The sequence below is a fragment of the Drosophila serrata genome, unplaced genomic scaffold (genome assembly GCF_035046125.1).
Source record: "Drosophila serrata isolate PLE 108 unplaced genomic scaffold, ASM3504612v1 contig_376, whole genome shotgun sequence".
Lineage (NCBI taxonomy): Eukaryota > Metazoa > Arthropoda > Insecta > Diptera > Drosophilidae > Drosophila > Drosophila serrata.
Window position 1 is genome coordinate 177,432 of NW_028257274.1, and position 17,305 is coordinate 194,736.

Below are 17,305 nucleotides of genomic sequence, written 5' to 3' on the forward strand. Positions count from 1 at the left end.
GATTTTCATCGGCTAACCAAACCATACCCCACCCCCCACGCCGCCCCAGTTCTTGCGTCCTGCGAACCCAACCCGTCCGACCGATTGTCCATTGTCCATTGTCCAGGCAAGGCAACATTTTCCATTTTCGTTCGTTCTCTCTTTGGCCGCCGGACTTTCTCTCATATCTGCAGCGGCTCCTTGCCAGCATCCTTCTGGATCCTGTCCACTGCCCACTACACACTACACACTACACACCACCATCACCATCGCCCGCCGCCACCCCATCCGTTGCCTTAATGTCGCTGCGTGTGTGTGTACAATTACGAATTCGTCGTCCTCGACTAAACTCAATTCACTTTCTCCAACCCGCGTCGTCGTTGTCACCGTCACCGTCGTCGTCGTGGTCCTGGCATGTCCTGCCAGCCTTCTCTCCCTCTCCCTCTCTATATCCACACCACCACCCACCCACCCACCTACAACCCTCCGTGTCACACCTCTGGATGGCGAAGGAAATTTTCGCGTGAATTGAAAGATGAAGGCGCGCTGGGCTGGCTGGGTCCACTGGTCACTGGTCACCCCCGAATGTGTGTGTATCGTTCGTCCTTTCTATAAGCAAGTATGTGTTTGCTTGTAGCTGCGTGTGTGTGTGTACATATGCTTGAAGACGTGTGCGTTTGATTTTCAGCACCCACCGCCCACTGGCCCCCCAATCTGCATCCTCTCACATTGTCTTTGTCTAACTGTTCCTAAAACAAAATTTTCAGTTTGCCTTCAAAAAGATAAATGTGTGTACACGAGTTTTCTATATGGCTGTATGTGTGTGTGTGTGTGTGTGAGTTATCCTTGCCACATATACACTGGGATCTACTCGGGACACATCCTTGGTTACGCACTTATGCTGGCAGCTTCCCGCCTTCGCCTAAAATTATCCCTATATCAATCAATCCATCGATCATTTATTAACGTTTTGAATACAATCAGTTTGGTTGCTTGTTGTCTGCAATGCGCTTAGGTCCTTCAAAAGATAATTGTGACTTTATATTTGAGAGATTGAAGGATAATGGGAAGTGAAAAGAATAATGTCATAAACAGAATAGCGATATCCCTCATATCACCTGCTATTTAGATCTTATTACAATAACTTAACCACAACTATAAACCGTATTTCCTCTATTTTAAACAGAAATTAATTTGGTTAAAATCCATTACAACAAGTTCTGCTTTGTACTAAACCATAACATTATGAACTTTTTACAACCTTAATTAAACTTTATTTTATAATGAATTAAAAAAAACACAGCTCTTTATTATCTTAAAATTATGGTTGTCAGGGGACATTGTATTATTTTATTCCCTTTGGTAATTAATATAAAAACTGATCGTGCTGAGTTCACTTCAATTTTGTAATGTATGTTTCATTGAGGTTCACCTGCAGTACAGAGCATAATCAATTACCATATGGAATATATAGTGTTTCAATGGCAAAGTAAATCCTTCAGATAACATTCAGTTCGAATCCACCTGATTTCACATTTTCCAGATACATTTGGGACAGCATTTCGGACCCGGGCATCATAGACATAGGAGACAATCTAATCCGTTGTCCGCAACTCGTGCTGACCTGGGCGGGCGGTCCTGCAAGATACTTGTACTCATGCTCACACTCTTCCTGGGAGTCGGACTCGGACTCGCAGTTCTTTGGTTGCTACCTAGAGTCCGCCTGCCTCCTTATGCATTATCTGCAGTTTTGTCTAAGCTAAGGCGATTTGAGCAGACAAAACCGCAGCTCTCGCAAGTTGTTTGGAACCAGTTCGTCCTCCTCATTCTCATCCTCATCCTCATCCTCATCCTTTGTCCTCGTACTCGTACTTGTACTGGTCCCTTCGTCCTGCTGGCCTTCGTCCTGGACCTGCAGTAGTCTTCTATTTTGTGCCATTGCTGCCGCTGCTATGTTCCTATGATTTGCATATTCGAGCTCGTAGCTCCTTTGTTTTAATGCGCCTCCACCCCTTTCGTCCTGGCTCTTTTGTCAGCAGGACTCTGCTCTAGCTATGGCTGTACCTGGTCCAGTGTAAGGTGCTAGCGTGAGTGTGTGTGTGTGCCAGGATGCCGCGTAAGAAGAAGGCAAGCGGCCAGGCTGGAATTTGTCCTTCCAATCTAAGCCAAATGCAGGCCGCTGGCCGATGGCCGCCTTGGTCGTATCCTTCGCATCCTTCGCCTCGTCGGTCTCCTTGGTCTCGGGATTTTCCAGCTAGCAGGGAAATTGAAACAATTGAAGAGGCAGAGAAGCTGGAGGACGACCAGGACAGGACGACCAGACGCAGCATTTTCGACCATCAACTACTGGCCACTTACGGACTATCGGCCATGTCCAGCTGAGGAAGCGAGAGGAGAGGCCCCAGGAGCCGGTTCCGCAAGTGCGAGCGGGATGTCCTTTTTGGCCATAGCCATAGCAAGAGCCAGAGCCAGAGCCACAGCCGGAGCTCTAGCAGCGGCAGACGAATCCTTTTCAAAATTAAACTATATGCTGCAAGCAAGTGGAGGAGCAAGAAATGCACACACACACACTCATGCTCAGAGCACCTCCTTTCGTTTCGTATCCTTTCGTATCCTGGCAAGAGAATCAGTCGAGTGCGAGCCACATGCAAATAACGCAGACACATGCACTTTTTCCCGTATCCTTGGACCATCTTATGTATTGGCCAGGCCCGAGCTGCACAGCTTTGTTAAGATATTCTTTGCACCTAAGATGGACGACGTTAGATACGGGCTTATGTACGGGTTCAATCAGTTGCTAATTGCTATAGGTCCGAAAGCAGTCATGTACACTTGCACTACACTACACACACACCACTGGCCGTATTTGTTTATACTCATATGGAAGCATATATAAATGCCGATATATACACGTACATACATATATAAAGATTTGTATGTACATATGCTTATGCGGCGAAAATATGTAAGTGCAGAGCAGCTGGACACACAAAAGCAACGGATTTTTGGTTGCCACTACAACAGGATTTGCAAAATTTTAAGATGCCAAGGGGTCCTGCAAACCCAACCACCAGATCCTGAAAGCAAGGCTCTTCAGCCATAGCTACCTTGATTACGAAACCTATAGAGTTGCTATATCACGAGTCCGTAACTAGGTTTCAGAAGACATTATTTACGGGGAATTTGGAGAAAATATAGAAAAAAAATATAGAACATCTGCAATAGTTTTAAAATATAAATAATATGTATAGAAACCTTATTTTCCAATACTAATACTCTCTACAATTTTGACCTTAAAATAACAAAAACCCCTCAACTTCGATTTCACTTCAGCACTCTTACAGAAAAAAATATAATCACACAATTTGTTTGGCACAGTTTTTTCTCTTTGCCTTTCCTTGCATCCTTTTTCTTTTTGTTTCGAAACCAAAAAGGGTTCACAGGAGTAAAGGAAAAAGTTTTGTCTGGCTTTTGCGCTTTCTGTTATTTTCCCAGTTCCTACAAGTAATTATTTTTATTTTATTTTTATACCACGTGTCAGTGTCTAGCCAGTTAAATTGTCGTCGTATCAATGCTGGCTACTTTTTAAAACTTAACTTTTCTGGAAACTTTTTTAAGGAAATAAAAAAGTGAATTCATTTCTCAGGCATCTAATTAGGAAAGCAAATGTTTGCTATATACAAATTTAGTCTGGGTTTGTTTCTGGATTTCTTCATTAGTGATGGAGAGAAATATTTATTATATTTGGTTAAATAATTGTGTGTTTAGAGGTATGTTTATTAAGGTTATGATTATGATTTGTCAATTTGTGTGTTTTATTTTTTTCATACCATTGGAAGGGTGTTTTAATTTTAAGTAGTGAAGGAGTCATTTCCGACCCCATAAATCATATATATTCTTGATCAGCATTAACAGCAGCGTCGATTAAGCCATGACCGGAGGAAAAATAAAATTTTCCAAATTTGGCCAAAAATTTAAAAAACGATAACATCATTTTTAGAATTGTAAATTGATTGCAGATTTGTTAAATTAGTAAACAGTATCATTAAAACGCTTTCCGATTTGAAAAAAATGAATTTTTTGAGGAGTTATGAGATTTTTAAGAATAGATTTGTAGAAAAAATAGTCGTTCATGTAATAAATAATAGTAATATGCAATGGTTAAGATTTCCATTTGATTTAAAAGTTTCCCCCATAATTGGAAGCTAGAAAACCTCTTATTACAACTAAAAAAACTGCACAAATATTTGGCCTGCAAACTTGCAAGTCCTGTGAACCGTTAAGAAGGCTACTTTACTACCAAAATTGAAGGAGGAGCAGGGGAAAACAAATCAATTGAAATGTTACATGTTAACTAGCATTTCCTCGCCGCGTTTATTCATTCGTGTGAACTCACGCCACCACTTCAAGTAGGCTTTTCTTTGGGTCTTTTCTCAAAACGTGTTCGACATTCCCTGCACTGCAGCATAAAAAGTAAAAATCAACCCCTCTCCAAGGGACAAACTCGACTGGAGAATACCTTATAATTTTTAACAAACTAATTTTTACTTGGAGCTACATATATTCCATCTATTACTCTACTGTACTATCTACTTTACTCATAGTTTATTTCTTAAAATATTAATTAAATAAATAGGCTTCAAAGGCATAAATTACTTGGGAAGCTTAAGTATCCTTTAAATATCCTTTTGAAATCGAGGCTATCCTTGCCCAACAAGTACTACGAGGTACAGACGTCACAATGCGGTTAAATGATGGCGATATGCGCTGACGCTGTAAACTCAAGAGTAATGTCCTTTGCCGTTCACTCGTCTCGCTAAGGATTGCGAGGACCTAGAGTAAAGGAAAAGGATGCGACGGCGACGAAAAGCGATAAAACGCGATTTTATGCACGTGTTGAGTGGCTGCCCAAAATGGGGTCCCACGTCTAATGAATGCTCGAAATAGGCCCAGAAATGGTCTATTGACAGGACATTACCAAGTGACATTAAAGTTAAAATTGGTATAAAAAGTCAGAGAGATTATAAAAATATATTTAATTTTATATAAATTGAACTTAATGATGTTCAGGATATATAATATTCCTTGCAAGTAAATGTAACAAATATGAAAAAGATCTAAGCAAACCAATAAATGACCCATCAAACTGGATTCTGGACAACAGATGTCCAGGACATATCCCCTGAGAGTATAATAGCAATAATCGAAAGGCGTAACTATCTATCTATATGACTTGCATATGTCACAAAATTTTGCACAACTTGGCTTAATCTACAGCTCAAAATATATATTAATTTCTTGATTAATATAAAGATTCCTTTGATCTCCTAATATTTTTTTATTTACAAGCTAAAACAAAGCTTTCATCTTTTGTGTGATTTTAGCACCAGGTTACAGTTTCGGTAGCGCGAGGTCGTCGCATATAGAGAAAGAAAAAGGAAACCAAATACGATACCGAAACGGCGGCTATGTTCAGTTCCTTTTCTCAGGGGGGATGAAAACGCTGTCGCTTCCGGTTGAGTGCACAGAGTCGCGGAGTTGCAACGATATAGAATATAGCGTGTCGTGTTGCTTGGTCAGTTTTGCAATTGCGAACGTTGTCGTCTTTCGACTTTGCTGACAAAAGGCAGAATGGACGGACAGACGGTGTTTTTAGCGAAAATAAAATGGGTAGGGGATTGTTGTCCTTACCTCGACAATTGAATGCCCTATAAACAAATGTAGTTTTTCATATGATTTTATACCTAGAATCCTCTGGAAGACTTCTGTAACCTGAATAGAACACTGAAAGGTGTATTTAATATTCCATAACTTAAAGGAAATTGGAACTACTGAAAGGTTTAGGTCTAAACATATCAAGTAAATATATATTAAATTTAATTAATCAATAGAATGATTATATTTTAAGATCCTTTAGAACTTTCGATCAATATTTTTTAAGAACAAAATCAATTTGACACCCGGCAAAACAGCAGCAAAGACAACACAAAAAAAAAGTGTCGCTGCGACAAGATATCTTCCAGATACTCGTCTTTCGCCATTCCCCGCCCGACTATGCGCATATCGATTTCCTTTGGCTGGAGAGCAATTCACTCGAGATCGGGCCAAGTGCCACTGGCACAGGCACAGAGGCACAGGGACTTGCAAAGCCCAGCCAAGGGGTCCCCCACACCGAGCTCGTCCTGATTGCAACCCTTTCACAAAGAAAAGCGTCTCCCTGACGGAAAACTGGCGGCGAGTCTTCACGTCCGCGTCCACGTCCAGACGCAGGACTTGGCCATATATGGTCAGACAGGCGAACATTGATGACGTTGCCTGCCACCTCCATCTCCCCCTCCAGCTGCCCGCGGCTGCTGTTTACCATGCCATGCTCGGTTTAAGTCGCAGAACATCCGCATCCTCCAATCTCCATCACTCCTATGGCTATACCCAAACCACCGCCCACCCATGTCTACGTTCTGGAGTCCTGCGTCCTGCCATCCCACCGCCAAAGGTGCTCCAACGATGGCCAACAGCCTTCGTGGCTACAATAAACTAGACGCCAATTTCGCTGTCGCTGACACGGCCATTGCCGCGGACATCGAGCGTCGACCATCTGCACAGGAAGAAAATGTTCCAGACAAAGAAAATCAATGCAGTTCCATATCATAAGTACTTTATTTCAATTGATAATTAACTGCTTACAAATAAGAACAAATCTTGTAAGTAGGTTCTGCCTTAAACATAGCATAAATACATAAATAAAATGAATTTCAAAGGGGTCCAAAGAGTTTTTTTTCCTAAGATTCTTGGAAATTTCGTTCAGTGCTCCATCTAGCTTCTATCCACGACCATTGTCGACTGCAGGACTCGTCGTCGGCTCCACTTACTCGCCTTGTCCGCGATGGAGTGGCGCTTTCCTTTGCTCAAAAGCAGACCCAAAACCAAACACACATCGACTTTGTGTCCGAGTCCTCGCATCAGTGTCCGCATCTGTCTGGATTCGCGACCCCCGTCACATCACTCGATACCCGCCGCGGCCCCCCCGCTCTCATCACCCTGTCCCATGCTCCTGCCCAGACCCATGTCCGTCTCCCAACCCCACCCATTCCATTCCATTCCGCGTCCGTTCTTAGCGACGTCGTGTGTCCGTCGCATTTATCCTCGCTGTGGGCAACGCCATGTGACTTGGATCGAATCTGTGATTGTAAGTTGTGCGCCGTCGTTAGGATGCCGCATTCGGGCGGTGGGTGCTCCAGACCCAGCTCCAGCCCCAGCCCCAGCTCCTGCCCCAGCTCCTGCTTCTATGTCCACCCCACCAACATCCACTTGGCTGGCCTGTGTCCACCGGCTGTACGGTTCTGTATTCTAAAGACAACGGCGGAGTTTAAAACCATCATCATCGTCATCGAATACATACTCGTTTTGGCTCAGACGACGCGATATTGAATAAGAATGGCCCACAACAGCAGGACACGAAATTTAATGCCTCGGGAGATGATATGTGAGGATATGTTATTTAAGGGAGCGTCGAAGGTTATAGGAATTTTAACAAAGCGAGAGGGTATAGAGTATGCTAAAATGTTAATAAGGACATCAAGTAAAGTAAATATGAGATATCAATAATTGGTTATGAGTAAGGGGATAAGGGAATTCATTAAAATTCCTATAGCGAGACATTTCAAATTTATGAAGAAGAATTTATCATATTACTATTGTATAGGTTAAGCTTCTATCAGACTAATTTTGTTTAATGCATTTTAATACCATTGCAGGGTTAGTCAGAAGCTTCAAAAGTAGTGAAGGAGTCATTTCCGACCTCATAAATCATATATATTCTTGATCAGCATCAACAGCAGCGTCGATTATTGCATTTTTGATCAAGCTATGAGATTTTTAAGCATTGATTCGCTAAATAAATTATCATATGATAATGTACATAAAATTAAACTAAAACTGGTATAATAAGTTTAGTCAGGAGCTTCAAAAGTAATGAAGGAGTAATTTTCGACCCCATAAATCATATATATTCTTGATCAGCATCAACAGCAGCGTCGATTATTGCATTATTGGTCGAGCTATGAGATTTTTAAGAATTGATTTGTTAAATAAATTGTCATATAAAAAGGTATATAAATATAGACTAAAACTGGTATTATAAGTTCAGTCAGGAGCTTCAAAAGTAGTGAAGGAGTCATTTCCGACCCCATAAATCATATTAATTCTTGATGCTATGGTCAGTTTTTGACTAAAATCATGAAAACCTGCAAAAAGGTACAAAAAACAAAAAAGAGGTAAAAAACTCATAACTAAGCCAAAAAATCATTAATTTTAATTCGGAAAGCTGTTCTATGCTAGTTTTTAGTAGATTAACAAAGCTGCATACTCAGTTTTTAAATTTACAAAATTCAATTTTTAGGCAAATTTTGGCAATTTTAATGATGTAACCCCTTATAAAATTTTCAATTTTCGGAAAAGTGTCAAAAATTTATTTTTTGACTGGACATGGCTAGAACGACTGGGCTGTTGATGCTGATCAAGAATATATATGGTTTATAGGGTCGGAAATGACTCCTTCATTGCGTTCCAAGCTTCTGACTTAAATTATATTCTTCAAAAAGGTATAAAAACAGACCATTTTTTTGAAAAATCACAGTTTTTCGGACATCATAATTAGGCCGAAATTGCATTAATTTTAATTCGGAAAACTTTTCTGTGCTAGTTTTTATTGCACCAACAAATCTGCATACTGCGTTTGTTGATGATATGGTCAGTTTTTGACTAAAATCATAAAAACCTGCAAAAAGGTATAAAAACGGACCATTTTTCCCAAAAATCATAGTTTAAAAAAACTCATAACTAAGCCAAAAAATCATTAATTTTAATTCGGAAAGCTGTTCTATGCTAGTTTTTAGTAGATTAACAAAGCTGCATACTCAGTTTTCAAATTTACAAAATTCAATCTTTTGGCAAATTTTGGCAATTTTAATGATGTAACCCCTTATAAAATTTTCAATTTTCGGAAAAGTGTCAAAAATTTATTTTTTGACCAGACATGGCTAGAACGACTGGGCTGTTGATGCTGATCAAGAATATATATGGTTTATAGGGTCGGAAATGACTCCTTCATTGCGTTCCAAGCTTCTGACTTAAATTATATTCTTCAAAAAGGTATAAAAACAGACAATTTTTTTGAAAAATCACAGTTTTTCGGACATCATAATTAGGCCGAAATTGCATTAATTTTAATTCGGAAAACTTTTCTGTGCTAGTTTTTATTGCACCAACAAATCTGCATACTGCGTTTGTTGATGATATGGTCAGTTTTTGACTAAAATCATAAAAACCGGCAAAAAGGTATAAAAACGGACCATTTTTCCCAAAAATCATAGTTTAAAAAAACTCATAACTAAGCCAAAAAATCATTAATTTTAATTCGGAAAGCTGTTCTATGCTAGTTTTTAGTAGATTAACAAAGCTGCATACTCAGTTTTCAAATTTATAAAATTCAATCTTTTGGCAAATTTTGGCAATTTTAATGATGTAACCCCTTATAAAATTTTCAATTTTCGGAAAAGTGTCAAAAATTTATTTTTTGACCAGACATGGCTAGAACGACTGGGCTGTTGATGCTGATCAAGAATATATATGGTTTATAGGGTCGGAAATGACTCCTTCATTGCGTTCCAAGCTTCTGACTTAAATTATATTCTTCAAAAAGGTATAAAAACAGACAATTTTTTTGAAAAATCACAGTTTTTCGGACATCATAATTAGGCCGAAATTGCATTAATTTTAATTCGGAAAACTTTTCTGTGCTAGTTTTTATTGCACCAACAAATCTGCATACTGCGTTTGTTGATGATATGGTCAGTTTTTGACTAAAATCATAAAAACCGGCAAAAAGGTATAAAAACGGACCATTTTTCCCAAAAATCATAGTTTAAAAAAACTCATAACTAAGCCAAAAAATCATTAATTTTAATTCGGAAAGCTGTTCTATGCTAGTTTTTAGTAGATTAACAAAGCTGCATACTCAGTTTTCAAATTTATAAAATTCAATCTTTTGGCAAATTTTGGCAATTTTAATGATGTAACCCCTTATAAAATTTTCAATTTTCGGAAAAGTGTCAAAAATTTATTTTTTGACCAGACATGGCTAGAACGACTGGGCTGTTGATGCTGATCAAGAATATATATGGTTTATAGGGTCGGAAATGACTCCTTCATTGCGTTCCAAGCTTCTGACTTAAATTATATTCTTCAAAAAGGTATAAAAACAGACCATTTTTTTGAAAAATCACAGTTTTTCGGACATCATAATTAGGCCGAAATTGCATTAATTTTAATTCGGAAAACTTTTCTGTGCTAGTTTTTATTGCACCAACAAATCTGCATACTGCGTTTGTTGATGATATGGTCAGTTTTTGACTAAAATCATAAAAACCGGCAAAAAGGTATAAAAACGGACCATTTTTCCCAAAAATCATAGTTTAAAAAAACTCATAACTAAGCCAAAAAATCATTAATTTTAATTCGGAAAGCTGTTCTATGCTAGTTTTTAGTAGATTAACAAAGCTGCATACTCAGTTTTCAAATTTACAAAATTCAATCTTTTGGCAAATTTTGGCAATTTTAATGATGTAACCCCTTATAAAATTTTCAATTTTCGGAAAAGTGTCAAAAATTTATTTTTTGACCAGACATGGCTAGAACGACTGGGCTGTTGATGCTGATCAAGAATATATATGGTTTATAGGGTCGGAAATGACTCCTTCATTGCGTTCCAAGCTTCTGACTTAAATTATATTCTTCAAAAAGGTATAAAAACAGACCATTTTTTTGAAAAATCACAGTTTTTCGGACATCATAATTAGGCCGAAATTGCATTAATTTTAATTCGGAAAACTTTTCTGTGCTAGTTTTTATTGCACCAACAAATCTGCATACTGCGTTTGTTGATGATATGGTCAGTTTTTGACTAAAATCATAAAAACCGGCAAAAAGGTATAAAAACGGACCATTTTTCCCAAAAATCATAGTTTAAAAAAACTCATAACTAAGCCAAAAAATCATTAATTTTAATTCGGAAAGCTGTTCTATGCTAGTTTTTAGTAGATTAACAAAGCTGCATACTCAGTTTTCAAATTTAAAAAATTCAATCTTTTGGCAAATTTTGGCAATTTTAATGATGTAACCCCTTATAAAATTTTCAATTTTCGGAAAAGTGTCAAAAATTTATTTTTTGACCAGACATGGCTAGAACGACTGGGCTGTTGATGCTGATCAAGAATATATATGGTTTATAGGGTCGGAAATGACTCCTTCATTGCGTTCCAAGCTTCTGACTTAAATTATATTCTTCAAAAAGGTATAAAAACAGACAATTTTTTTGAAAAATCACAGTTTTTCGGACATCATAATTAGGCCGAAATTGCATTAATTTTAATTCGGAAAACTTTTCTGTGCTAGTTTTTATTGCACCAACAAATCTGCATACTGCGTTTGTTGATGATATGGTCAGTTTTTGACTAAAATCATAAAAACCGGCAAAAAGGTATAAAAACGGACCATTTTTCCCAAAAATCATAGTTTAAAAAAACTCATAACTAAGCCAAAAAATCATTAATTTTAATTCGGAAAGCTGTTCTATGCTAGTTTTTAGTAGATTAACAAAGCTGCATACTCAGTTTTCAAATTTACAAAATTCAATCTTTTGGCAAATTTTGGCAATTTTAATGATGTAACCCCTTATAAAATTTTCAATTTTCGGAAAAGTGTCAAAAATTTATTTTTTGACCAGACATGGCTAGAACGACTGGGCTGTTGATGCTGATCAAGAATATATATGGTTTATAGGGTCGGAAATGACTCCTTCATTGCGTTCCAAGCTTCTGACTTAAATTATATTCTTCAAAAAGGTATAAAAACAGACAATTTTTTTGAAAAATCACAGTTTTTCGGACATCATAATTAGGCCGAAATTGCATTAATTTTAATTCGGAAAACTTTTCTGTGCTAGTTTTTATTGCACCAACAAATCTGCATACTGCGTTTGTTGATGATATGGTCAGTTTTTGACTAAAATCATAAAAACCGGCAAAAAGGTATAAAAACGGACCATTTTTCCCAAAAATCATAGTTTAAAAAAACTCATAACTAAGCCAAAAAATCATTAATTTTAATTCGGAAAGCTGTTCTATGCTAGTTTTTAGTAGATTAACAAAGCTGCATACTCAGTTTTCAAATTTATAAAATTCAATCTTTTGGCAAATTTTGGCAATTTTAATGATGTAACCCCTTATAAAATTTTCAATTTTCGGAAAAGTGTCAAAAATTTATTTTTTGACCAGACATGGCTAGAACGACTGGGCTGTTGATGCTGATCAAGAATATATATGGTTTATAGGGTCGGAAATGACTCCTTCATTGCGTTCCAAGCTTCTGACTTAAATTATATTCTTCAAAAAGGTATAAAAACAGACCATTTTTTTGAAAAATCACAGTTTTTCGGACATCATAATTAGGCCGAAATTGCATTAATTTTAATTCGGAAAACTTTTCTGTGCTAGTTTTTATTGCACCAACAAATCTGCATACTGCGTTTGTTGATGATATGGTCAGTTTTTGACTAAAATCATAAAAACCGGCAAAAAGGTATAAAAACGGACCATTTTTCCCAAAAATCATAGTTTAAAAAAACTCATAACTAAGCCAAAAAATCATTAATTTTAATTCGGAAAGCTGTTCTATGCTAGTTTTTAGTAGATTAACAAAGCTGCATACTCAGTTTTCAAATTTACAAAATTCAATCTTTTGGCAAATTTTGGCAATTTTAATGATGTAACCCCTTATAAAATTTTCAATTTTCGGAAAAGTGTCAAAAATTTATTTTTTGACCAGACATGGCTAGAACGACTGGGCTGTTGATGCTGATCAAGAATATATATGGTTTATAGGGTCGGAAATGACTCCTTCATTGCGTTCCAAGCTTCTGACTTAAATTATATTCTTCAAAAAGGTATAAAAACAGACCATTTTTTTGAAAAATCACAGTTTTTCGGACATCATAATTAGGCCGAAATTGCATTAATTTTAATTCGGAAAACTTTTCTGTGCTAGTTTTTATTGCACCAACAAATCTGCATACTGCGTTTGTTGATGATATGGTCAGTTTTTGACTAAAATCATAAAAACCGGCAAAAAGGTATAAAAACGGACCATTTTTCCCAAAAATCATAGTTTAAAAAAACTCATAACTAAGCCAAAAAATCATTAATTTTAATTCGGAAAGCTGTTCTATGCTAGTTTTTAGTAGATTAACAAAGCTGCATACTCAGTTTTCAAATTTACAAAATTCAATCTTTTGGCAAATTTTGGCAATTTTAATGATGTAACCCCTTATAAAATTTTCAATTTTCGGAAAAGTGTCAAAAATTTATTTTTTGACCAGACATGGCTAGAACGACTGGGCTGTTGATGCTGATCAAGAATATATATGGTTTATAGGGTCGGAAATGACTCCTTCATTGCGTTCCAAGCTTCTGACTTAAATTATATTCTTCAAAAAGGTATAAAAACAGACCATTTTTTTGAAAAATCACAGTTTTTCGGACATCATAATTAGGCCGAAATTGCATTAATTTTAATTCGGAAAACTTTTCTGTGCTAGTTTTTATTGCACCAACAAATCTGCATACTGCGTTTGTTGATGATATGGTCAGTTTTTGACTAAAATCATAAAAACCGGCAAAAAGGTATAAAAACGGACAATTTTTCCCAAAAATCATAGTTTAAAAAAACTCATAACTAAGCCAAAAAATCATTAATTTTAATTCGGAAAGCTGTTCTATGCTAGTTTTTAGTAGATTAACAAAGCTGCATACTCAGTTTTCAAATTTACAAAATTCAATCTTTTGGCAAATTTTGGCAATTTTAATGATGTAACCCCTTATAAAATTTTCAATTTTCGGAAAAGTGTCAAAAATTTATTTTTTGACCAGACATGGCTAGAACGACTGGGCTGTTGATGCTGATCAAGAATATATATGGTTTATAGGGTCGGAAATGACTCCTTCATTGCGTTCCAAGCTTCTGACTTAAATTATATTCTTCAAAAAGGTATAAAAACAGACCATTTTTTTGAAAAATCACAGTTTTTCGGACATCATAATTAGGCCGAAATTGCATTAATTTTAATTCGGAAAACTTTTCTGTGCTAGTTTTTATTGCACCAACAAATCTGCATACTGCGTTTGTTGATGATATGGTCAGTTTTTGACTAAAATCATAAAAACCGGCAAAAAGGTATAAAAACGGACAATTTTTTCCAAAAATCATAGTTTAAAAAAACTCATAACTAAGCTAATAAATCATTAATTTTAATTCGGAAAGCTGTTCTATGCTAGTTCTAAGAAGATTAACAAAGCTGCATACTCAGTTTTCAAATTTACAAAATTCAATCTTTTGGCAAATTTTGGCAATTTTAATGATGTAACCCCTTATAAAATTTTCAATTTTCGGAAAAGTGTCAAAAATTTATTTTTTGACCAGACATGGCTAGAACGACTGGGCTGTTGATGCTGATCAAGAATATATATGGTTTATAGGGTCGGAAATGACTCCTTCATTGCGTTCCAAGCTTCTGACTTAAATTATATTCTTCAAAAAGGTATAAAAACAGACAATTTTTTTGAAAAATCACAGTTTTTCGGACATCATAATTAGGCCGAAATTGCATTAATTTTAATTCGGAAAACTTTTCTGTGCTAGTTTTTATTGCACCAACAAATCTGCATACTGCGTTTGTTGATGATATGGTCAGTTTTTGACTAAAATCATAAAAACCGGCAAAAAGGTATAAAAACGGACAATTTTTCCCAAAAATCATAGTTTAAAAAAACTCATAACTAAGCCAAAAAATCATTAATTTTAATTCGGAAAGCTGTTCTATGCTAGTTTTTAGTAGATTAACAAAGCTGCATACTCAGTTTTCAAATTTACAAAATTCAATCTTTTGGCAAATTTTGGCAATTTTAATGATGTAACCCCTTATAAAATTTTCAATTTTCGGAAAAGTGTCAAAAATTTATTTTTTGACTAGACATGGCTAGAACGACTGGGCTGTTGATGCTGATCAAGAATATATATGGTTTATAGGGTCGGAAATGACTCCTTCATTGCGTTCCAAGCTTCTGACTTAAATTATATTCTTCAAAAAGGTATAAAAACAGACCATTTTTTTGAAAAATCACAGTTTTTCGGACATCATAATTAGGCCGAAATTGCATTAATTTTAATTCGGAAAGCTTTTCTGTGCTAGTTTTTATTGCACCAACAAATCTGCATACTGCGTTTGTTGATGATATGGTCAGTTTTTGACTAAAATCATGAAAACCGGCAAAAAGGTATAAAAACGGACCATTTTTTCCAAAAATCATAGTTTAAAAAAACTCATAACTAAGCCAAAAAATCATTAATTTTAATTCGGAAAGCTGTTCTATGCTAGTTTTTAGTAGATTAACAAAGCTGCATACTCAGTTTTCAAATTTACAAAATTCAATTTTTTGGCAAATTTTGGCAATTTTAATGATGTAACCCCTTATAAAATTTTCAATTTTCGGAAAAGTGTCAAAAATTTATTTTTTGACTAGACATGGCTAGAACGACTGGGCTGTTGATGCTGATCAAGAATATATATGGTTTATAGGGTCGGAAATGACTCCTTCATTGCGTTCCAAGCTTCTGACTTAAATTATATTCTTCAAAAAGGTATAAAAACAGACCATTTTTTTGAAAAATCACAGTTTTTCGGACATCATAATTAGGCCGAAATTGCATTAATTTTAATTCGGAAAGCTTTTCTGTGCTAGTTTTTATTGCACCAACAAATCTGCATACTGCGTTTGTTGATGATATGGTCAGTTTTTGACTAAAATCATAAAAACCGGCAAAAAGGTATAAAAACGGACCATTTTTCCCAAAAATCATAGTTTAAAAAAACTCATAACTAAGCCAAAAAATCATTAATTTTAATTCGGAAAGCTGTTCTATGCTAGTTTTTAGTAGATTAACAAAGCTGCATACTCAGTTTTCAAATTTACAAAATTCAATTTTTTGGCAAATTTTGGCAATTTTAATGATGTAACCCCTTATAAAATTTTCAATTTTCGGAAAAGTGTCAAAAATTTATTTTTTGACCGGACATGGCTAGAACGACTGGGCTGTTGATGCTGATCAAGAATATATATGGTTTATAGGGTCGGAAATGACTCCTTCATTGCGTTCCAAGCTTCTGACTTAAATTATATTCTTCAAAAAGGTATAAAAACAGACCATTTTTTTGAAAAATCACAGTTTTTCGGACATCATAATTAGGCCGAAATTGCATTAATTTTAATTCGGAAAACTTTTCTGTGCTAGTTTTTATTGCACCAACAAATCTGCATACTGCGTTTGTTGATGATATGGTCAGTTTTTGACTAAAATCATAAAAACCGGCAAAAAGGTATAAAAACGGACCATTTTTCCCAAAAATCATAGTTTAAAAAAACTCATAACTAAGCCAAAAAATCATTAATTTTAATTCGGAAAGCTGTTCTATGCTAGTTTTTAGTAGATTAACAAAGCTGCATACTCAGTTTTCAAATTTACAAAATTCAATCTTTTGGCAAATTTTGGCAATTTTAATGATGTAACCCCTTATAAAATTTTCAATTTTCGGAAAAGTGTCAAAAATTTATTTTTTGACCAGACATGGCTAGAACGACTGGGCTGTTGATGCTGATCAAGAATATATATGGTTTATAGGGTCGGAAATGACTCCTTCATTGCGTTCCAAGCTTCTGACTTAAATTATATTCTTCAAAAAGGTATAAAAACAGACCATTTTTTTGAAAAATCACAGTTTTTCGGACATCATAATTAGGCCGAAATTGCATTAATTTTAATTCGGAAAACTTTTCTGTGCTAGTTTTTATTGCACCAACAAATCTGCATACTGCGTTTGTTGATGATATGGTCAGTTTTTGACTAAAATCATAAAAACCGGCAAAAAGGTATAAAAACGGACCATTTTTCCCAAAAATCATAGTTTAAAAAAACTCATAACTAAGCCAAAAAATCATTAATTTTAATTCGGAAAGCTGTTCTATGCTAGTTTTTAGTAGATTAACAAAGCTGCATACTCAGTTTTCAAATTTACAAAATTCAATTTTTTGCAAATTTTGGCAATTTTAATGATGTAACCCCTTATAAAATTTTCAATTTTCGGAAAAGTGTCAAAAATTTATTTTTTGACCAGACATGGCTAGAACGACTGGGCTGTTGATGCTGATCAAGAATATAT

At 35.7% G+C, this 17,305-nt stretch overlaps 1 protein-coding gene across 1 annotated transcript in view; it reads left to right on the forward strand.

Moving 5' to 3' along the window:
• The window catches only part of lobo (coiled-coil domain-containing protein lost boys), a 54,006-nt gene that overhangs the window by 15,453 nt on the left and 21,248 nt on the right, over positions 1–17,305 (forward strand). The window lies entirely within an intron of this gene.